The 25,266-nt window shown below is 39.3% G+C and overlaps 1 pseudogene across 1 annotated transcript; it reads left to right on the forward strand.

The window, feature by feature from the left end:
* The first annotated feature begins 5,786 nt into the window (after nt 1–5,786).
* On the forward strand, nt 5,787–25,266 carry LOC309608488 (mitochondrial carrier homolog 1 pseudogene; annotated as a pseudogene). Its single transcript has one exon. The product of its transcript is annotated as a mitochondrial carrier homolog 1 pseudogene (transcript).

Raw genomic sequence — 25,266 nt, forward strand, 5'->3', positions numbered from 1 at the left:
TTGCCACTTGAAAACCAGTTCTTGGAGTTCTAAGAAGCCCTAGCAGAATCTTAAGAGCCTGACCACAGGACACCAAGGAACTATGTGTCTGGGTTGCCCATTATGAACTGATACTATCAGATCCATCAAACCATAATGTATGGTGGCTGCAGCAGCATCCTTCCTATGATGGAAATGGTACCTCCAGGATCAGGCACAGACAGGTCTTGAAGGCACACAGAACTTACAGGAAGAGGTAGCCCATCTCTCAACTCATGTCTTACATCCTCAAGGGGACACAGATCCTAGGAGAAGGTACGTGGGTCCAATTCTCTGACTGATCAGTTCTGGGTATTGGTGCTGGCTGATGATGCTGCCATGTAGAAGCCCGGTCAGAGGTGGCCTTGAGGGGAATACTCCCAATGGGCAAAGATAAGAACAGGACATGTGGTCCTTGCTTTATAACAGAGGAAGAAATGACCCGACCTGAAATGTATAATAATATCCAATTCTGGGCATTGCTGAATGGCTCTTCTTATTTGTCAGCTGCAGGGAAGGAATGAGATCAGAAGAACAGAGGCAAAGGAATATGGAGAACAGGCACAGGGGTGAACTTGTTGGAAAGGACACACAACATGCTCATGTTCATGTTTCATGTTAGAGCTCACTTTAACGTAACCATTGCCCCAGAGCTTGCACAAAAGGCCCTTGGACCAGAGTTGCTATGGTGATGGTGACAGGAATGAAGGTAATGTATGGGTCACACAGCAAGGGACTCCTCTTACCAAGGTCACTGCTGAACGCTCAGCCTGCCAAGAGCAGAGTCTGATGCACTATCTCCCGAAGAGACCTGCCAGCCACTTACTGGCAGATTGATTTATCAGACAACTCTTATCTCGAATTTTACTTATTGGAATTGATACCTATTCCAGATATGGGATTGCCTTCCTGGCCTATAGTCCCTCTGTTGGAACCATGCACAGACTTAAGAACACCTTTACAGCTGCATATGCTACCGATCATCGCCAACTAAAAGACCCTTTTTATGGCAGTGGGCATTTGATCACTTGATCCACTAACCCTACCATATATCACATCACTCAGAAACAGGCAGCCTAATGGCATGATGGAATGGCTCATTGAAGTCTCCTATGAGATCCACTTCAGGGACAACATCCTGTGAGTCTGGGACACTGTGCTCTGGGATTTGGTACTGAAGCAATGGCTGATAAACAAGGTGCTGTGTCCCTAAAAGCCAGAATCAATTGGTCAGAAAACCAAGGGATACAAGTGAGATAGACAACACTTATCATACCCAGATTATAGTTTTCGGAATTCGTTCTTCTTGTCCCTAAAATGTTAAATTCTGCTGGGTTGGATTCCATGTAACCTTAACCTATAACTACCACCTTGCCATTTTGGGGCTCCTTGTGACAGTAGAACATCCAGCAAGGAAAGGTGTTGTTATATTGGCAGTTCTAATTGATCCCATTACCATGCAGAGGGAGGGATGCTGTTATACAGTGATGGACAGGAAGGAGCACAATATGGTACCACAGGGCTTCCCTGGGGCATCATTTAGTGCTTCCATGTTCAGTAATAACTGTAAATGGGAAACTGTAGAAACCACAGTTCAACAAAGGTAAAACAATTTGAGGACTCATATCCCCCAGAGATGAAGTTCTGAGTTACCCTACCAGGCAAGCAACTTGTCTGCACTGAAGTGCTGAATAAAGGTGAGGGAAATATACAGTGAGAAATAGAGAAAGGAAATGAATATTGTGGCCTTAGAATGAGTTGCAGAAGTAGTACCTGAAGCTTGTTCCACGAACCCTCATGTTTAAGCCTTTTGTAGACTTGGAGGGGTGAGCACAGTTTTGAAGTCTTTGTGAATGATTAAAGATAGTGGAAAGCAAAAGGAGGTTGAAGACTTCTATGGATGCACTATATTGAGTAGCTTTGTACCCTAATTCACGTCTTCCATCAAACCATTTACTCCAGCCACTGGCACAATAAGCTTCTACCTGGACGCTTTACCTGCAGTTACACATAACAGCACGACACTTCAGCTGACTTGCTGCTTCTCTGAATCTGCTATGTGGAACATCTACAAGAACTCACTTGGCACTCACACATGGAAATCCTGAAAGTGCAAGGGAGATAACACTTTACAAGGAAACATTTAGTGATAGGGGATGGGAGCTGTGGGTAGAAAAATGCTCCTCTCTTCTGTTCCTTTGGTGGACAATTCTGAAACATCGGATCTTTCAGAGGGATATGGCAGAATCCAGCTGCAGGGGCCTCCATTGCTGATAGGCTCAAGGATGCACAATTCCAATTTTTAATCAGGTTTTTTGCTTTTTTGATGTTGAGCTGTATGAGCTGTTTCTCTATGTTGGCTATTAATCCCTTATTGGTCATATCATTTACAAATATTTTCCTCCATTCAGTAGGTTGTCTTTTTGTTTTGTTGATGGTTTCCCTTGCTGTGCAAAAGCTTTTACATTTAATTAGGTCCCATTTGTTTACTTTTGCTTTTATTTCCTTTGTTTTAGGAGATGGATTCAAAAAAAATACTGCTGCGATTTATGTCAAAGAGTATTCTGCCTATGTTTTCCTCTAGGAGTTTTGTTTGTTTGTTTGTTTGTTTTTTAATTAATTTATTTATGGCTGCGTTGGGTCTTCGTTTCTGTGCGAGGGCTTTCTTTAGTTGTGGCAAGCGGGGGCCACTCTTCATCGCAGTGCGCAGGCCTCTCACTATCGTGGCCTCTCTTGTTGCGGAGCACAGGCTCCAGACGCGCAGGCTCAGTAATTGTGGCTCACGGGCCCAGTTGCTCCGCGGCATGTGGGATCTTCCCAGACCAGGGCTCGAACCCGTGTCCCCTGCATTGGCAGGCAGACTCTCAACCACTGCGCCACCAGGGAAGCCCCCCTCTAGGAGTTTTATAGTATCCAGTCAGATGGTTTCACTGGTAAATTCTACCAAACATTTAAAGAAGAAATAGTACAAATTCTTTACCAACTCTTATGAAAAATAGAAGACGAAAGAACATTTCCCAATTCATTCTATAAGGCCAAAGCCAGATAAAGACATCACAAGAAAAGAAAACTTTAGATTAATGTCTATTATGAATGTAGATGCAAAAATCTTCAACAAAACACTATCAAACTAAACCCAGCAACATATAAAAATGATTGCAAACCATGACCAAATAGGATTTATCTCAGGAATCTAAGGTTGGTTTAACATCTGAAAATCAATCAATGTAATATTCCATAAAAATAGAAAAAAATGGGCAAAAGCCACATAATCATCCCAAAAGATGAAGAAAAAACATTTGACAAAATGCAATATTCTCTCATGATTAAAAGATTTAACAAATTAGGAATAGAAGGCAAGTTTCTCAATCTGATAAAGAGCATTTATGAAAAACCAACAGTTAACATCAAACTTAATGGTAGAAAAATGAGAGCTTTTCCCATAAGATCAGGAACAAGACAAGGATGTTCACTATCCTCACTTCTATTCCAAATTGTACTGGAGGTGCTAGGCGGGCAATCAGGCAAGAAAATGAAATAAATAACATCTGGATTGGAAAGGAAAAAGTAAAGTTATCTCTAGCATGTTCAGATGACATGACCTTGTATATAGAATATCCTAAGAAACTCACTAAAAACTATTTGAATTAATAGACAAGTTCAGCAAGGTTGCACAACTACAAGAGAAATATACAAAATACAACTGTATTTCTATATACTAGCAATGAACAATCTGAAAATGAAATCAAGAAAACAATTTCACTTACAATAGCATCAAAAAGAATAAAATACTTAGTCATAAAGTGTTTGAACAAAAGGTGTATAAAATTTACACTTCGAAAATTAGAAAACATTGTTCAAAGAAATTAAAGAAAAGCTAAACAAATAGAAAGACATCCATGTTCATGGATCAAAAGACTTAATATTATTAAGATGGCAATATTCACTAAAGCAATCTGCAGAGTCAACACAATCCCTATCAAAATCCCAGTTGGCTTATTTGCAGAAGAAATTGACAGGCTGATCTTCAAACTCATATGGAAATTCAAAGGTCTCAGAATAGCCAAAACAATCTTGAAGAAGATGAATAACATTGGAAGACTCACTGCCTTAGTCCATTTAGGCTGCTTTGACATAATACCATAAACTGGTTGCTTATAAAAAAACAGAAATTGGGACTTCCCTAGTGGTGGAGTGGTTAAGAATCTGCCTGCAAATGCAGGGGACACAGATTCAAGCCCTGGTCCAGGAAGATCCCACGTGCTGCAGAGCAACTAAGCCCGCGAGCCACAACTACTGAGCCTGTGTGCCACAACTACTGAAGCCTGTGAGCCTAGAGCCCGTGCTCTGCAATGAGAAGCCACCGCAATGAGAAGACTGCACACCACAACAAAGAGTAACCCCCACTTGCCGCAACTAGAGAAAGCCCACACGCAGCAACGAAGACCCAATGCAGCCAAAAATAAATAAATTAATTAATTAATTATTTTAAAAACCCAAAATTTTCAACTTCTGGGAGCTGTGAAGTCCAAGATGCCTGCACATTTGGTGTCTGGTGAGAGCGCAATTCCTGGTTCATAAATAGGCTTTTTTTCTCCATGTCCTCACATGGTGAAAAGGGGGTGAGTGAGCTCTCTGGAATCTTTTTTATAAGGACATTAATCAGATTTATGAGAATTCCATAAATCATGATCCAAGCAACTCCCAAAGGCCTCACCTCCAAATACATTAGGATTTAACATAAGTTTAGGAGGACAAAAGTATTCAGTCTATAGCACATATTCCCAATTTCAAAACTTACTACCAAGGTACAGTAATCAAAACAGTGTGGCAACTGGCATAAGGATAGATATGTACCCCAATGGAATAGAATTGAGAATCCAGAAATATTCCCTCACATATATGGTCAACTGATTCTTGACAAGGGTACTGGAACAATTCAATGAGGGAAAGAAAAGTATGTCAACAAATGGTTTTGGGAAAACAAGACATGAAAATGCAAAAGAATCAAGTTGTAACCCCTTCTTCACACACCATACACAAAAATTAACTCAAAATGGATCACACACCTACCTAAGTATAAGAGCTAAAACTAAAACTCTTAGAAGAAAATATAGAAGTACATCTTCATGACTTTGGGAAAGGCAAAGCCTTCCTATAGTTAACAACAAAAGCACAAGTGACAGAAGAAAAGATAGATAAATTGGCCTACATCAAAATTTAAAACTTTTGTACTCAAAGGATACCATCAAGGCCAACAACAAAAAATCTACAAACAATAAATGCTGGAGAGGGTGTGTAGAAAAGGGAACCCTCTTGCACTGTTGATGGGAATGTAGATTGATACAGCCACTATGGAGAACAGTATGGAGGTTCCTCAAAAAACTAAAAATAGAACTACCATATGACTCAGCAACCCCACTACTGGGCACATACACTGAGAAAACCATAATTCAAAAAGAGTCATGTACCACAATATTCATTGCAGCTCTATTTACAATAGCCAGGACATGGAAGCAACCTAAGTGTCCATCAACAGATGAGTGGATAAAGAAGATGTGGCACATATATACAATGGAATATTACTCAGCCATATAAAGAAACAAAATTGAGTTATTTGTAGTGGGTGGATGGACCTAGAGTCTGTCATACAGAGTGAAGTAAGTCAGAAAGAGAAAAACAAATACCATATGCTAACACACACACACACACACACACACACACACACACACACACACATATATATATATATATATATATATATATATATATAGAATCTAAAAAAAAAGAAAAGAAAAGAAAATGTTTCTGAAGAACCTAGGGGCAGGACAGGAATAAAGATGTAGACATAGAGAATGGACTTGAAGACATGGGGAGGGGGAAGGGTAAGCTGGGACGAAGTGAGAGAGTGGCATGGACATATATACACTACCAAATGTAAAATAGATAGCTAGTGGGAAGCAACCACATAGCACAGGGAGATCAGCTCGGTGCTTTGTGACCACCTAGAGGGGTGGGATAGGGAGGGTGGGAGGGAGACGCAGGAGGGAGAGGATATGGGGATATATGTATATGTATAGCTGATTCACTTTGATATAAAGCAGAAACTAACACACCATTGTAAAGCAATTATACTCCAATAAAGATGTTAAAAATAAAAGTAAATAAAAAAGGATACCATCAAGAAAGTGAAAAAACAATGTACAGAATGGGAGAAGATACTTGCAAGTCATGTACCTGATAAAAATACTCGTATCTAGAATATATAAAGTACTCTTAAAATTCAATAATAAAAAGACAAATAACTCAATTGAAAAATGGGCAAAGGATCTGAATAGACATTTTCTCCAAATACATACTAATGGTCAGTAAGCATGCAAAAGTGTTCATCATCGTTAGCCATCAGGAAAAGCAAATCAAAGCCTCAATGTGATACCAATTCACACCTCCTACAATGGTCAAAATCAAGTGTTGCCAAGAATGTAGGGAAATTGAAACACTCATACATTGCTAGCTGGAACGTAAAATGGTACAATCACTTTGGAAAACAGGTCAGCAGTCCCTCAAAAGGTTAAACATAGAGTTACCATATGACCCAGCAATACCACTCATAGGAATACACCCAAGAAAATTGAAAATATGTCCACCAAAAACTTGTAAAATATACCAATGTTCCTAGCATCATTATAATAGCCAAAAAATAGAGAAAACCCTAATGTCCACCAACTGGTGAATGGATAAATAAAATGTGGTTTGTTCATACAAGAAAATGTTTCTTACAGTAAAAAGAAACATAGTGCTGACACACTCTGCAATACGGCTGAACGTTGAAAACATGCTAAGTGAAAGAAGCCAGTCTCATGTGATTCCATTTACATGAAATTTTCAGAATAAGCAAATCCACAGAGACAGAAAGTAAATTGGTGGTTACCAAGATCTGGGAGAGGGTTGGGGGGAAATGGGAAGTGACTTCTAATCGGAATAAGGCTTCTTTCTGAGATAATGAGAATGTTCTAACATTTGACTGTGGTGACAGCTGCACAACTTTGAATATACTTAAAACTATTGAATTGTACCTTTTAAATGAGGGAAATTTTTGTTATGTGAATTACATCTCAAGAAAGCTTTTTTTTAAGGATGAAGAAACTAAAGAATGCACCCTTGCCTTGGCTTTTCCTCTAATCCTGTTTTCGTCTCTCAAGCGTATTCCCAGGATCACCCTTCATAATGAACTAGCTGCACACAAGCCCTGATTCAGGCTCTGCTTTCTGGGGAGAAGACAGGATGGAGATAGGTGCTGGTGAGTGAGTGAGTACTTTTCTCCTTGGAGAAAAAGTGAAAAGGTGGTACCACTACCAACATCGTCACCTAGGGAGCTGTACAAGGTTCTTTACCCGTTGTGCTTTATTGCATTGATGGGATAAAGGGCAAACCCCAAATCCATTCCTATTTTCTCAGAGCCTTTCCTCACAAAGACTTTATGAATCAGGGTAAATATGATATCACTTATATGTGTAATCTAAAATATGACACAGTTGGGGACTTCCCTAGTGGTGCAGTGGTTAAGAATCTGCCTGCCAATGCAGGGGACACGGGTTCGATCCCTGGTCCAGGAAGACCCCACATGCCGTGGAGCAACTAAGCCCGTGTGCCACAGCTACTAAGCCTGCGCTCTAGAGCCGGCGAGCCACAATTACTGAAGCCCGCGCCCCTGGAGCCCGTGCTCCGCAACAAGAGAAAACACCGCAATGAGACACCCCCCTTACGGCAACGAAGAGTAGCCCCCGCTCGCCGCAACTTTCTGTTTCACCGCAACAGAAAGCCTGCGCGCCACAACGAACACCCAACGCAGCCATAAATAAATAAATAATTTTTTTTTTTAAATGACACAATTTAACTTATCTACGAAAACAAAACAGACTCACAGACATAGAGAACAGACTTGTGGTTGCCAAAGAGGAGGGGGGTTGGGGGAGGGAAGGACTGGGAGTTTGGGATTAGCAGATGCAAACTAGTATATACAGGATGGATAAACAATAAGGTCCTGCTGCATAGCACAGGGAACTATATTCAATATCTTGGGATAAACTATAATGGAAAATAATATGAAAAAGAATATATATATGTATAAATGAATCACTTTGCTGTACACCAGAAATTAACACAACATTGCAAATCAACTATACTTCAATAAGATTAAAAATTTAAAAAAAGAATTAGGTTAAGAAAATGTACTGACATTAATTTAGGGTTTTAAAAAATACTGGCATAAAAATAAATAAGAGATAATTTTCCCTCCCTCATCTCTAAAAGCCTTGAGTTCTGAGCCTGGACACCCTATTTTCAGGACACATCACTGTTTTTGTTGCAGAGCTGTCAGGCATTCAGACAACCACCAGCTACCAAAGCTTTCTTTGGAGGAAGGACAGAGAGATGAGAGAACCTATTCTAGGGAGGATAAGTGGGGACCTGGTCTGATTCTGGATCTAAGATGTACAGAATGTGCCTGCCTCCTGCACAGTCTAGAGCAGGAATCTGTAAACTTTTTCTGGCAAACAGTATCTATTTTTTGGCTCTGTGGGCTACAAAGTCTCAGCCACAACTACTCATGTCTGTTCTTGTAGTGGGAAGGCAGCCAAAAGCTGCTGTAGACAATAAAATGGAATAAGTGTGGCTGTGTTCCAATAAAACTTTATTTATGGAAACTGCCTTTCTTATCATAGAAATTTTAATTTCTTATAATTTTCATGTGTCATGAAACATTATTCCTGCTTTGATCTTTTTCAACCATTTAAAACTGCAAAACCATTGTCAGCTTGTGGGCCAAACAAAACCAATAGTGAGAGAACTTCTAAGAGGGGGTAAGTAAGTGCCACTGCCCTTAGCAAAGCTGTAAACTGGGGACCAAAGAAAGGGCCCTGCGCTTGTGCTTGGTGTAAAGCAGGGCACTCGCTCCAGATGGACAGTGCAGCCTGGGAAAGGGCCCCTGACTTAGGAACTTATGTGTTTGCTGGGCGGGGGGGAGGTGTCATGCACATACCTATGCAATGAATCCCAGACTTTTCTAGGATCCACAGTGAAGGAAGACATCACCCCAAGCTGACTTTGAATTATTTTCCTCCATGAAGAAAAGAGGCTTAAAATATACTTAATTTCCTTATTTTTTTTTAGATTTTATTGAAGTATAGTTGATTTACAATGTTGTGTTAATTTCTGCTGTACAGCAAAGTGACTCAGTTATACACACGTGCACACACACACGCACACACATATATATATATTCTTTTTCATATTCTTTTCCATTATGGTTTGTCACAGAATATTGAATATAGTTCCCTGTGCTACTATATTGTTTTTAATTTGAAGTTTATAGCATCCAGTGCTAAAATAGTAATTTCAACTTTCTGTATGTCCTCAGAAAAAGGCCTGTGTACCTGTTCCTGAAGGCTAGACCCTGGGGAATATCAGGTCAGGGAGAGACTAGAATCTGAATCCAGAAACAGAAACTCTCAGGTCAAGAAAGTATTTAATAGCAACATAAAGTAACCTCTTTTTTTCTTCAGCTAAACTCTCTCATTGCCAGAGGACAGCCAACTTGTACGCTCTGAGAGTGGAAACATAGCCTAAAGCTGTCTACCACAAGGGCAGACTTTCTTTGAAATCTAGAGCTTTATCTCAGGGATGCATATGAATTTGTATTCTCCTCTATAGCCCAGCTGTGTGTTTGTTTTAATATAAAAATAGCATGTTAAACTGTTTACCGTCAAAGAAAACCGTTACTCCTTAAAGATGCATTGTGTTTACCCTGCAGCTTTGAGGACCCCCAGGCAAACCACCGCACTCCCCAAGGGCACACACACTGTATCTGAGGAGCAAAAAAGCACATCAGGCTGCAGATTTTCAAGATTCCAATCAGGCACTGGATACTCACTTTTTATTAACAGGGCATGACTAATATGGGTTTAGAGATCCCATCCTCTGTTATAGGACACTGGTTCTCAAAGTGTGGCCCCAGGATCAGCTACAACACCACCTGGGCACTTGTTAGAAATGCAGATTCTCAGCTGCACCACAGAACCACTGAATCAGCAGGTCTGAGGGTGGAGCCCAGTGACCTGTATTTAATAAGCGCTCTGGGGAACTGTCATGCTCCTTCAAGTTTGAGAACTGCTTCTACAGTGGAAAGAGTTGGAAAGAGCCATAAAAACCTTTTAAAACTTCATTTCTTCATCACTCAGCCATGAAAAAGAATGAAATCATGCCATTTGCAGCAACATGGATGGACATAGAGATTATCCACTTAAGTGAAATAAGTCAAACAGACAAAGACAAATATCATATGGTATCACCTATATGTGGAATCTTTAAAAAATGATATAAATGAACTTATTTACAAAACAGAAATAGACTCATAGACATAGAAAACAAACAAACTTATGGTTACCAAAGGGGATAGCAGGGGAGGGGGTTAGATGAATTAGGAGTTTGGGATTAGCAGATACACACTACTATATATAAAATAGATAAACAACAAGGACCTACTGCATAGCACAGGGAACTATATTCAATATCTTGTAATAACCTATAATGGAAAAGAATCTGAAAAAGACTATATATATAATAACTGAATATATATATATATATATATATATAACTGAATATATATGACTGAATCACTTTGCTGTACACCTGAAACTAACACAGCATTGTAAATTAACCATACTTCAATTTAAAAAATGGTTATTAAAAAAACTTCATTGTGAATAATCTCTCCAGCCCCTCTCTGCCTCCTCTTCCCCATCTGTAGAATCACGGCACCACTTTGCTCTCAGGATTGCCTTGAGAATTAAATCAGATCTACCCAGACATCCAGAAAACATGACACAGCACGTGATGATCACAAGTCCAGCATGAATTTTGTTTTCCTCCTTTCCCAACTTGAACCGAATATTAAAACAGAGGTATGTAAGTACAACTGCAAGTAATGACCTATTTCCATGAGATGATATGAGAGATGTGGCTGAAACATTTCCCCAGGAGACACCTTCACCACGTCCATCCCTCCCATCTACATTATTTGTATATTCCTGATGTTCAGCGTATGAAATTTTAAAATCAAGTCATTATCAAATTTGAAAAATATTTAGGCTAAAAAGTACTGGTGACAAATCAATTTTCCAGCAGCCTATGTTTTTCTTTGATTTTAAGAGTTCCTTTGGGAGCATTCATTTATAAATTATCCAATTTAAAGGAGGAAAAATTCTCTGAAACACCAGCTTCAAAGCATAGCATATTGTAAAGGGCACCATTTCCTTATACATCCCAAATTGAGAAAAATCTTTAAAGTTGCCTTCTGGTTTCCCACAAAATCACAGATTATACCCACTCGTCTTTATTCTCACTCTTCTTTCCTCATTTATTCAGCCAAACTGTTCAAAAAAACTTTGAATAGCTATCACAATTCAGATATACAGAGAAAACAAATATGCAAACAAACAAACCAAAAAAATCCCTTTAAAATATGCATAGGGGAGTTACATAAGTGTGTTTCTCCAGTTTTCTTCTTTTTAATAAGAATACTTTTGTATGGAATGCAGTGATCTACATGACATACATGTAAGTGTACATACACACGTGTTCCTACATGCCTGCCCTCTCTCACAAACACATACACACAAACTCTACTTTCTACATAACAGATAGAATAAACCTTAAGAACACAGGCTCCCAAATGTTGAATTTTCAATTACTTGGGAAAGAATTAAATGGAAGTTTATGGATAAAAACTTGGCTCTGAAAATACCAGAATAACCCAGATTATTTTGGGGTTATTCAGGGGATTATTTGGGGTGGGGGCCTATTTTAGCTTACTTAAGAGAATACCCTGTTTTTAAATTTTTTCAAATTTTCAAATTTTTTTTAGTACCACTACAGCCTCAAGTAGAAACCATTTATAAACCATTGGTTAACTGGTTAATTCTGAGTCCTTCCTTTAGAACAGTTTCCCAAAGGGCTTCCATGAGGCAACATCTTGCTGACCTGCTTCTGATGACTGTACACTCCTCTACAGAACTTGGACGCTGCATTTTCTTACGTCATTTTGTCACTCACTGACATAATTTTCGCTATGTCTCAATCTATATGAGTTTATGGTATTTCAGAAGCAAAGTAGATTAGTCTAATTATTTGACTGAGATTGAAAAAGAGTAAACTTTCTAAACCTGGCATTTGGGATCTAATGGTAGTGAATATCCTTCTGGAATGTTCTCGCACAGCACTGCACACTATCAAAGAATAAATCAAAGACTATCAGAGCTTTTAAAAAAAAAAGAAGAAGGAGAAGGAGGAGGGGGTGGAAAGAGGAAGGGAAAGTTTTTGTTGAGTTTATTTCCTTGGCAAGAGAAAACAGCAGAGAAGACATCCACAGAATGGCTGAGGAGGAGGGAGCCCGAGGAATCTGGGTTTCTTAAGCACGAAAAGGTGGTGTGGTTCAGGTGGTTAGACTTACTGAGGATGGCAAACTACAACTCCAGGTTAGACAGAATGAGTTCATAAGTCTGAATGTGGTTGGTTAAAATAAGTCCTCTGTTCCTTCTAGAAAAAAGAGGAGACTCTGAAGACAGTTACATCCAATGAGGGAAATATTCTGGAGTCACTCAGAGTTATAGGTTCTTTAACATCTTTGGTTATGATGAAACACAGCATTCACACATACACACACATTTGTACAACACTGACATTGAAATAATGTTGTTGAAATTTGGAGATAATATAGCATGCCAGTTAAGAGCTGGCATGAAATCAGACCACCTGGGTATCAGCCCCAGCTCTGACACTTATTGGCTGTTTGATGTTGGGAAGGATGGTGTAATCCCTCTCAGTTTTAGTTTCCTCATCTATGAAATGGGGGCAATAAAAGTACTCTTTGATATGATATAGTTATGAGGATTATATTAAAACATTTGTCCATATGTATTACTTAATAAATGCAAGACATTAGAAATAGCTTCCCTGCTGTTGATGGATACACCTTGTCATTTTTCTATCTCTCCCAAGAGAAATTAAGATTGTAGGTTGGCAAGTGATACAAACATTCACCTAACACTGATACATTCATTCAACGATTTGTGTTTGTGGAGTGCCTACCAGATACCCGGTCTGGCAGAACTCACAGTCTAATGGGAAACACAGATACACACGTAATTAAGAGGTCATGTTGGGAGGAGAATAAATAAGGCATAATGAGAAACAGGAATGGTTTATTTCACAAAGGAATTGCAACTGTCAAGGTAGATAATTCTTTAGGAATCTGAGATAAGGTGAGCTCAGCTGTAAATAAGAGACACTTAGGTAAAATGTTCTGGGAATATACTCTCAGAGTTATAATGCCTGCCCAATTAGCAAATATTTTTGAGAACTTTCTTTTTGCTAGGAATTGCAGATACATGCGTTTCTGCTCTAACATTAAATACATTTTACTGAAAATTTTTGCATCCTGTATTATGGGAAAAAATAGGATTGGAGGCAGTTCAATAAAAACTTAAGAAACTTTGGAATAGAACTTTAACACACACACACTAATAATCTTAATAAAAATTATTAACACAAGTAAATCTCTAGCATCATTTGAACCTACCCTCTTTCGCAAGCCCTATACCTTGGAGTTTGCTCTCCTCCCACATGTCCTCCTCAGAGATGTAGGGCCTGAAGACATTTGATTTTAATAGAAGCCAGTTTCATCAAAATTAAAACCATAAGGTGGGCTCGCGGCAGTGCTGGGGATGGTGGGAGCCGGAGCCGGAGCCGAAGCAGAGGCAGGGTCAAAGCCAGGATCTGTATCCACCACCCACGCATCCCCCGTGCCTCCCCGCGCCTCCCCGAGCATCCCAGTGCAACCTCGTGCTTCCTTGCATATCCTCGCACATCCGCCACCCTCAGCTGGCAGGATGGACAGCGCGTTGGGGGGCCTGGGCTCTGGGGACCAAGACCCCACTACCAAGCTCTTTTCATGGTGCTGGGCGCAGGGGTGACAGAGCTCAGTCACCAAATGCTCTACATGGAGCTGCCCATCAGATGGGTTGTGAGCCAGTGCCCACACCGTTGAGACCAACGTGCTGGGGAGGAAGGTCCTCTACCCTCCGACCTTCTTCACCTACGCCAAGGACATTGTGCAAGTGGATGGGAAGGTAGGCTGTTCCGAGGCCTGAGCTGCTGGCTGACGTCCACTGCCCTCTCCACCATGACCCTGGGCAGTATGAAGAAGATTTTCTCTCCGGATGATATCGAGCAGGTTTCCAGCAAGGATGACACGAAGACTTCTCTGAAGACTGTGGTGAAGGAGACCTCCTACCTGATGATGATGCAGGGCATGTCCCGCATATTGGCTCACCCCTTACGTGTCATCTCAATAGCTGCATGGTCCATTTTGTGGGACAGGAGACCAAGTACAGTGGAGAGTTCAGCTCTATTGGGAAGATTTTCAAAGACGAGGGGCTGCTGGGACTCTTTGTCAGCTTAATCCCTCACATCCTAGAAGATGCGGTTTTCTTGCAGGGCTGTAACCTGCTGGCAACTTCCTCAGTGCCTACCTGGTGGATGACAGCTTCAGCCAGGCCCTGGTCATCCATCCCAAGCTACCCCATGGGGGTGGCAGTGGCATGCCGACCTACCCCTTCCTGCTGGTGGGCAATCCCATGGCTGCAGGCCGGGCTCCCCACACACTCCCCAGAGTTCAAATCCGGATCCACTGCTGGAAGGACCTGAGTGGGCAGGGCGAGCCTTTCCGCGGCTCCAGCCTGCCTTTCCACCACCAGGTGTCATCATGCTTTGCCCTGGAGTACCCCGAACCACCTCAAAAAACACTGTCTCTTAAACAACAAAGACCAAAGAACAAAGTATAGCACAGGGAACTATACTCAATATCTTGTATTAACCTTTAATAGAAAAGAATCTGAAAAAGAATACATAAATATATATAACCGAATCATTCTGCTGTACACAACATTGAAACTAACTTCCATGAAACTAACACAACATTGTAAATTAACTGTACTTCAATTTTAAAAAAAAGAAACACACACACACACAAGCCCACACTATCTCAGCCTGGCCACCGTGGATGAGGCCTGATCATCTCCAGGCACCTATTACATGACCAACCCAGCAACACCTAGATGTGCTCCAGCCCAGCTGGGCTCTGGGTTCCATATTTGCCATGTGTCTGCACAGAAGCAGGGGATGGGTGGAGGTGAGCCTGCACCCAGTGGCTTGGTCACTGTTAGACCTGAGGAAGTGGGGTGGCGCTGAAGAATTGGGGCAGAATCCCCTTCCATTGCAGATTTGCCAAGTCTGCCTTGTGCTGGGACCAGAGAATGGCTTGTGGAGGCCCAGGTCAGAAGGGCAAAGACTCAGGGGGTGAGGTCCCACCCCCTATTCACACCCCTCGAGTTGGGCCCAGCTCTCATCCTTCAGCTCAGCTGGGAGCATCACTCTCCTACTTTGTAAATAGGGTGTGATCCCCTTTCAGGAGGCCACCATCACGTCCGGGCGTGTGCTAGGAAGTCCTGGCTAGGTTCTGCTTTCATTTTTCTCAGCACTACTTTTCTGATAAGAAGAAGGCAGCACCTTCTGAATGGGATATCGTGTGACTGCTCAGAATGTGTCCCCCTCTTCATCAGTTTCATGGTGACACCTCATGTGCAGGACCTGGTCACCCATGCAGCTGTGAACACCCAGAAGTTAGGCAGATCAGGGTCTCTAGTCCTACCCAGTTTAAAAGTTCCTAATAAGATTTGACCTTTTCTCCCTCAAATAAATGTATTGGTGGTGATTTGCAGGAAAAAAAAAACCCTACACTCTGAAGGGGATCAGAACATGTCACTCCCAAATATGCCATCCTGCTATATGGATTATTTTGAGCTGCATACACTTGAGGAAAAGCAGGTGCAGGAAGGGGTCTTTGACCTCCCCCTTTCTACCTAAAAGCAGGACATACAATTTCATATGAGAAAAGTGCTCTCCCTGCACCAGGAAGAAGAGAACATTCTTATCTCCAGACACGAAAAGTTGACGCCACGATGAATCTGTGCAAACAAACCTACTAAAATAACCTTTATCTCCCATTAGTTTCCCCCACATATTTCCTAACTTTCCCATAATTTGGCAGCCCCAGCCCAGCCCCTTTTCCCTTTGTCATGTCTGGTCTCCACAGCAAACTGTTCTTTGTTAACATGGCATGTAAGTTTCCAGGTCTATCCCATTCTTACAATATCTCTTTCTTTTCTATGAAGGCTTTCATGCCACATAAAATATTAACATCAGTAAAATTTGTATGTTTTTCCTCCTGTTAATCTGCCTTTTGTCAGTTTAATTTACAGGCCTTATTACACAACCTAAGAAGACAGAGGAAAAGTCTTATCTTCCCTACAAATCCAATAGTACCTGGGATTCCACACCCACAATTTTTTTAAAACATGGGTAAATATCTTTGCAACATCTTTATCCACACTTGCAGTCTCTCCTAATAACTTAAAATAGTAGAAAGTTAGCAGTTCCTGAAGCCACTAAATCATCTGTTTCTTGCATAAAGAAAGGTACACTGGCCAGAGTTTTAGGTGTTTTCCTTTATAAGGCTAAATTTTCTTCTTTAATTGTAAGAAAGCTTACATTGGATCATTTCAAAACATGAACCTGCTGGGAACTTCCCTGGTGGCACAGTGTTAAGAATCTGCCTGCCAATGCAGGGGACACAGGTTCGAACCCTGGTCTGGGAAGATCCCACATGTTGCGGAGCAACTAAGCCTGTGCACCACAACTGCTGAGCCTGCACTCTAGAGCCCGCGAGCCACAACTACTGACCCCACATGCCACAACTACTGAAGCCCGCACACCTACAGCCTGTGCTTCACAACAAGAGAAGCTGCTGCAGTGAGAAGCCCGCGCACCGCAATGAAGAGTAGCCCCCACTTGCCGCAACTAGAGAAAACCCACGCGTAGCAACGAAGACCCAGTGCAGCCAAAAATAAATAAAATTTTTAAAAAACAAAAAAACCATGAACCTTCTGGGACAACTCATACGTGCATCAACACAATTTCCTCTTAAATGCCATCTTTCCATTATTTACAACCTTAAGAAACACACACTGCTTCGGAAAAAATCCTGTGACCAGGCATGGTCCCAAATCGCAAATAATGCACAGTTTAGTAGGAAAGGTAGTCACACTCAAATCATATTGTCTTAAAATAACTACTTTATTAGAGAGAGAAAGAAAGGCTAGAAGAAATCATGGTAGACAGTGATGAAATTTCTGGAGCTAACTTTGAAAGATTTCTCAAGTTGTTTATAATAGAAGAAACACTGAAAGAAGAAGAAGAAGAAAGAGAAGGAGAAGAAGAAGAAACATGTTCCTAGGCAGAAGGGAGTCTGGGAATACATTTCAAGAAGAAGCAACTGGAAATGCAAAGATGTAAGGTCCCTCTTCAGAGCACAGAAGAAGAAGGTCGCTCCATCTCTCTCGTCTCAACAATTTTTTGACATTTTATCCCTGACTCTTCTGGTTCTAATAATCATTGGGAAACGTGGTCAGGCCTTATTTAATCAAACTCAACTTCTCTGTTTTCTTGTGAGGATGTTTTGGAGAGTGGAGGTGAACTGGGGTGAAGAAAACTGTCTCCAAGGCTGGATTTGGCTATTCTCCTAGGTGAGGGCTGTGAACAATCTCTCACCCAGAGTGGGTGCAGGTCTTGGGAAAATAGCCCCACTGGTGTAGAAGATGGCTGTGTGCATGTGGGATGGCAGAAATGGAGACCACAAAAGGTGAGTGATAAAATTCTCACCAGGAGACAAGGAGAGGATTTTAACTCAGCCCACTGAGGAACTGGGAAGATGCTGAGAATTCTGCTTCAAGTGCTACATGATGATGAAGGTGGTGAAAAAAATGTTTTAATAGAATTTTTTAGTATAGTCCAGTTATTTGCTCTATAGTATCTAATGGAACCCTTCCCAGTAATCCCTAAAACATGCAATAAAACTCTTGATTTGTAGTTCCTTTGGAGGGAGGATCAGGAGATGTGCCACATGGGAGATGAAAAATTCCCATTCCCACATAATAGAGTAAAAGAGAACATTTAAGAAGAGCTTTAGTGGGATGACATATTTAAATTCCTGAAAGAAAAAGATTATCAACAAAAATCTTATATCCAGCAAAAGTATCCTTCAAAATTAAAAAAAATTAAAATATGAAATAAAAGAAGAGCTTTGGACTTCTAAAAACCACGACCTAGGTGTTGGAATCAATCCTGTCTAGATTTCAAGGAACCAGGAGACTCCAGTTAACATTGAGTTAAACCTGTGATCTTTGTTTATGTTAACTTTTTTTTTAAAATAAATTTATTTATTTATGTTTTGGCTGCATTGGGTCCTCGTCGCTGCGTGCGGCCTTTCCCCAGTTGCGGCAAGCGGGGGCCACTCTTCGCTGCTGTGTGTGGGCCTCTCATTGCGGTGGCTTCTCCCGTTGCAGAGCACGGGCTCTAGGCAAGCGAGCTCAGTAGTTGTGGCTCGTGGGCTCCAGAGCACAGGCTCAGCACTCGTGGCCCATGGGCCTAGGTGCTCCAAGGCATGTGGGATCCTCCCGGACCAGGGCGCGAACCCACGTCCCCTGCATTGGCAGGTGGACTCCCAACCACTGCGCCATCAGGGAAGTCCTGTTTACGTTAACTTTTAATATCCTATGTTTATCCCTCCTGACAGCAATTTTATGCACTTTTCACACAAAGACATTGACCTTTGGATGTGTTCCTTAGGCAACCAATTGCCCAAAAGGGACTAATAGGAGTCAATTTATTTTTAGCATGTGTTCCCAAAAGAAGACCTTTTGCCTTCAGGTAATGGTGATAAAGAAAGGAAGTGAGCAGAGAATCAGCTTTGTGTCCCCATCCATCCTCAAAGGGAAGGTACTTAAACTCAAGTTTATGGCTTTTTTATTTTTGTATATTCAGCACTTAGTCCATTGCCTAGTTTGTAGCCTATAGCGACAATCAATTTAGCTCATGTGATTGTGGAATCTGGCAAGTTCAAAGTCTGCAAAGTAGGGCAGTGCCTGCAGACCTAGGAAGGAGTTGATGTTTCAGTTTGAGTCTGAAGGCATCTCCTAGCAGAATTCTTTCTTCATTTTTTTTTTAACCTTAATTTTTTTAAAAATTGAAGTATAGTTGGCTTACAATTTTGTGTTAGTTTCTGGTGTATAGCAAAGAATATATATATATATATATATATATATACATATATATATATATATATATATATATATATATACATGGGGTTTTTTTCAGATTCTTTTCCATCATAGGTTATTACAAGATATTGATTATAATTCCCTGTGCTATACAGTAGGACCATGTTGTTTACCTGTTTTATATATAGTAGTATGTATCTGCTAATCCCAAACTCTGAATTTATCCCTCCTCCCCGCTTTCCCCTTTGGTAACCATAAAGAGATTTTGGTTTGGGAGAGGGCAGTGCCTTTCTATTAAGGCCTTCAACTGATTGGATGAGGTGGACTCACGTTATAGAGGGTAATTGGCTTTACTCGAAGCCTACTGATTTAAATGTTAGGCTCGTCAGAAAAACGCCTTCACAGAAACATCTAGATAATGTTTAACCAAATAACTTGGCATTGTAGTCTAGCCAAGTTGACACATAAAACTAACCAGCACACCAATGCACCCCAGAAGCTCCATCCACGTGCCCATCCCAATCACGACTCTTTCCCCCCATCCCACACCCAGCAGGTAACCATTACCCTGATGGTATAGTAATCATTTTTGTGTGTATTTTTAAAAAATAATTTTAGTGCATCCCTAGACATGGTAGTTTATTCTTGCCTATTTGTTTTAATTCAATATTCCTTGAAGGTCTATTTTACTCCATAGAACCCAAACCATGTTTTTCTTTACACTTGATCTGTTGAAGAACTCAGGCCTTTGGATGTAAAGAATCACTCACATTCTGGTTATGGCTGATCAGATTCTGCATTAAATTTTGAATGTTTCTCAAAAGTTTTGTGCAGGCCATGTCATGATTTTCCCCACATCAGGTAGGTGGGAGGGCTGCAGAGCACAAGAAGATCCTGGTGTGTAATGTGTTCAGGAATCCCCAAGATGGTTCGTAGGACCAAGAACTAGAGCTGCAGAGAGAGCTCTACCTGGATATACAGAGCGTGTCTGGGAGGTGGGGAGAACGGGGAAGAGTCTACCCCAGCCCAGGTCTCCTTGGGCTCTGGACTGTAGCATCCCAGAGCTCAAGAATAGGAGTGTAAAAAGAATGGGTAGGTGATACAAGAAGGTACAGAAAAGCAAGGTAAGGATAAGTGAAAAATATTCCAGAGCCATGGGGAAAAGAAGAGAATTTTACTGAAGAGGGACATACAGAAAAATACACATACATGAGTGCATAGTTTGATAAATTTTCACAAACTGAACACACTGTATAACTAGCATCCCAGTCAAGAAACAGAAGAGTCTCCTTCCTGCCCTCTTTCTATTCAGTTATTACTCTCCCAAAAAATGACCTCCAATGTTATAGATTAGTTTTTTCTGTTTCTGTACTTCAAACAAATTGCAAATTGAATCATAGAATATGTAGTCTTTGGGGGACTGATTTCTTTCACTCAATATTACATTTATGAGATCTATCCATGTTCTTGCTGAGTTGTAAATCATTGATTTGCATTGTCATATAATATTTGATTGTGTGAGAATTTGGATAGATTCCAGTTTGGGGCCACTGTGGGGCTATAAACGTTACAGAGAATGCCTTTTGTGAACATATGTGTATGCATTTCTGTGGGGTCTACGCCTAGGAGGGGGTTTGCTGGGTCATGGCATATGCTTATGTCTAATTTTAATAGATATTGCCAAAGAGTATTCCCATGTTGGGAAAATCAATTTATGTTCCCATCAGCAGCTGAATGAAATTTCCTGTTGTTCTATATTCTCAATACATGATCACTTTTGCCTTTTTATAAAATAAATAGGTACTATTCTGGTACCTATATAGTAGTATCTCACTGTAGTTTTAATTTGCATTTTTCTGGTGATTAATGAATTTAAGAAGCTTTTCATAAATTTATCAGCCAGTGGGATATCCTCTTTTATGAAGTGTCTGTTCAAGTCATTTGCTCATTTTTCTATTGGCTTGCTTTTTTTCTCAATGATTTGTAGAAGTGCTTTATATATGCTGGGTGAGTAATTTGTCATATATATTATATAATATATATTTCAAAATATAATATGTTAATATAGATAATATATTAATATATTATATATTTCAAATATATACAATCTATAAAATATATATTGAAATATTATATAATACAAATTATATTAATATATTTTATATGTTTTATAAATATAAATTTAATAATATAAATATATTAATATAAATTTATTACATATAAATATATTAAATATAAAACTATTTCTATAATATATTATATATTATATAATATATATGTTTGAAATATAAAATATATTAATACAATATATAACTATATTATAAGAATATATAATATATTCATATATATAATATATAATATATATACTATATAATATATATTTGTTTAATATGTAATATGTTTAATATATAATATATAATATTTTGAGATATTATTATAATAAATAATATATTGTATGTTATAATAATATATTAAAATAATAAAATAATAATAATGTGTCATAATAATATATTAAATATATATGTGTTATAATAATATATTGATAATGTATAATAATATATTAAAATATATAATATATTTATATTATATATAATGTATATTTAATATATATTAAATATATATGTGTTATGTCAAAATAATATATTAATATATTATATATTAAATTCAATGTATAATATATTAATATATCTTTAATATACATAATATGTATAATTATGCATAATATGTATTATTATGTATAGTTATACATAATACGTACAATATTATAATATTATTATAATATGTGTAATATATAATTATACATAATACGTATGATACATAATATGTATGATATACATATTCCTATAATATACATGTAGGAAATATATAATATACATATTTGAAATATATAATATACTAATACATTATAAAACTATATTATATGAATATATATCAATATATGGGGCTCCCCTGGTGGTGCAGTGGTTAAGAATCTGCCTGCCAATCCAGGGGACATGGGTTCGATCCCTGGTCCAGGAAGATCCCACAAGCCACGGAGGAACTAAGCCCATGCGCCACAACTACTGAGCTTGCGCTCTAGAGTCTGTGAGCCACAACTACTGAACCCAAGTGCTACAACCACTGAATCCCATGCAACCTAAAGACCATGCTCCAGAACAAGAGAAGCCATCACAATGAGAAGCCCACGCACCACAATGAAGAGTAGCCCCCCTCTCCACAACTAGAGAAAAGCCCGTGCACAGCAATGAAGACCCAACGCAGCCAAAAATAAAATAAATAATGAAATAAATAAATTTTAAAAATATATATATTATATAAATATAATATACATTAATATATTGTATATTCTGGGTGAATCATTTGTCATATATATTGTTACAAGATGTATAATATATATAATATATGTATTTGAAATACATAATACATATTAATATATTATAAATATATATTAATATATTATATAAATTATATTATATAGTTATATATAAATTAATATGTAATTATATATATTGAAATAGCTCATCTCACTCTTTTGATTGTTTATGTAGATTTTTAATGTAAACTAGACTAAACGTTTTAATGGCTGAAAATAATACTGTCCTTATTGTTAAAGGCAATAAAAAGTGAGAGAATGCCTCATGAAAAGACTGAGAGGGAGATATCAAAGAGTAGGTCAGAGTACAGCAATGGAGGGAAAGAAAACTATCTATTTTTCATGTCACCATCAGGCTGAATTCACACACACAAATGGCTTCATTAAGCTCCTCAGCAAAACAGCATCACCCACATTTCACAGACAGCAGAACCAAAAGTCAGGGGATTCTCAAATGGACCCACAAATGTGCTCAATGTATAGGTGACTTCTCCAAATCAGCCAGCCTAGTAAATGGTTGGCCAGATTTTGAACCCAAGCCATATGTCACCAAAGCCCAGTGCTCCTAACCCATGACATTAAACTACCCTGCCTGGCTTCTTATGTGTGGCTGTAAAAAATGAATGATGCCTTGGCTCACATCATTGGAAAGTTGTGAATGCTTCGGCTAATTTATGACATATCTGTGCCAGGGAGGAAAAACATTATTTCCCCACTGTATTTCCAGAGAGACAGCTGTCCAGTGATCTTCGTGTGACCTTCCTAGCGACTAGCTCGCTCCTAGGTTTTTCATAAATGCTCCCTGGATAAACAGACAAATAAAGGAATGAATGAATGCCTACATGCAAAGAAAACACCTGAATGCTAATGTCAGCTTTCTGCTAAAGACACCACGAGTGACAACACAGGTTTCTCAGCATCCTCAGGTGTTGTGAAGTCATTCAGGTTTCAGATGTCCAAGAGGACATCAGGTGAATTATTTTAAGCCATTACTTCTGAGACTAACTTCTGTGTTGACAAAAATAGTGAAACAGCTGCAGCAGTGAAACACGCCCTGGGTTCTGGCATGGGTGGTGCCAGCGAAACAGAGCAGAAAATTTTAAGAGCTGGGAGGAGATAGAGAAGGAAGCTAGCTTCAGTCCTCTTGACTTCAGCAAAGGGAGGAAAGGAAAACGCTAGCAAAATGGACCTTGCAAGGAGCAGATACACTTAATTTAGCCCATCCCAACAATGTCACACATGCATATTTTGGTATATAAGCCCTAGAGCTTTTTAGAGCAATTACACAACCAGTGCCCCAGTGCATCAAAAGCCAGTGAAACTGGGTGCAGCACCATGGTGTTGAGAAGTGCTGAGGTCCTGGCCTGCCTAGAGAAATGGCTGTCATCATGGTCCAAGCAAGCCATAATGAAGCAGTCATTTGAATAACTAAGGATTCTATTAAAAAGTTAAGAAGATCCCTGGGGGTTTGGTGTATGTCAGGGCACTCTGACATCATCTCTATTTTGATAACATTCTTGCTCTGTCACCTAGAAAAAGTTATTAATTTACTCTGTATCTCAGTTTTGCCAGCCATAAAATGAGGATGATATTTTTTAATCTGTAAATCAAATAAAATTATCTAATGCTAATAATAGGCTATAGGTTATAGGTCTATAATTCCTCAACAGTATTCCAAAATTCAAAATGCTGGGAAAACGTCATTTTTTCATAGGCCATTTGGCAGCAAAACTTCATTTGACATGAACAGATTTAGTGGTGAAACCTGACCTGAGATAATCTGGAGATTTTTATTTATTTAGCCTCATGCTAATGGGATTGATTAAGGACATTGCTCAAAACCTTTTAGGGCTGTTTTAAAGTATATGAAATATATGCTATTTTAACTTTCTAAAAGTCAAAGAAAGTTTGAATTTTAAAGTGTCAATATATCTGGTCATAGGGATTAATATCCAACATATATAAACAGCTCATACAAATCAACAACAGAAAAACAAAAAACCCGATTAAAAATTGGGCAGAAGAACCGAATAGACATTTTTCCAAAGAGGAAATGCAGATGGGCAACAGACACATGAAAAGATGCTCAACGTTGATAATCATCAAGGAAATGCAAATCAACTCTAAACCATAATGAGATATAACCTCACACCTGTCAGAACTCTCATCAAAAAGAACACAATAGCCAGGACATGGAAGCAACCTAAGTGTCCATCGACAGATGAATGGATAAAGAAGATGTGGGACATATATACAATGGAATATTACTCGGCCATAAAAGAAACAAAATTGAGTTATTTGTAGTGAGGTGGATGGACCTAGAGTCTGTCATACAGAGTGAAGTAAGTCAGAAAGAGAAAAACAAATACCGTATGCTAACACATATATATGGAATCTAAAAAAAAAAAAAAAAAAGGTAATGAAGAGCCTAGGGGCAGGACAGGAATAAAGATGCAGACCTACTGGAGAATGGACTTGAGGACGTGGGGAGTGGGAAGGGTAAGCTGGGACAAAGTGAGAGAGTGGCATGGACATATATACACTACCAAATGTAAAATAGATAGCTAGTGGGAAGCAGCTGCATAGCACAGGGAGATCAGCTCGAGCTTTGTGACCACCTAGAGGGGTGGGATAGGGAGGGTG

This window comes from Balaenoptera borealis, assembly GCF_965194805.1.
Source record: "Balaenoptera borealis genome assembly, chromosome: 12".
Classification (NCBI taxonomy): Eukaryota; Metazoa; Chordata; class Mammalia; order Artiodactyla; family Balaenopteridae; genus Balaenoptera; species Balaenoptera borealis.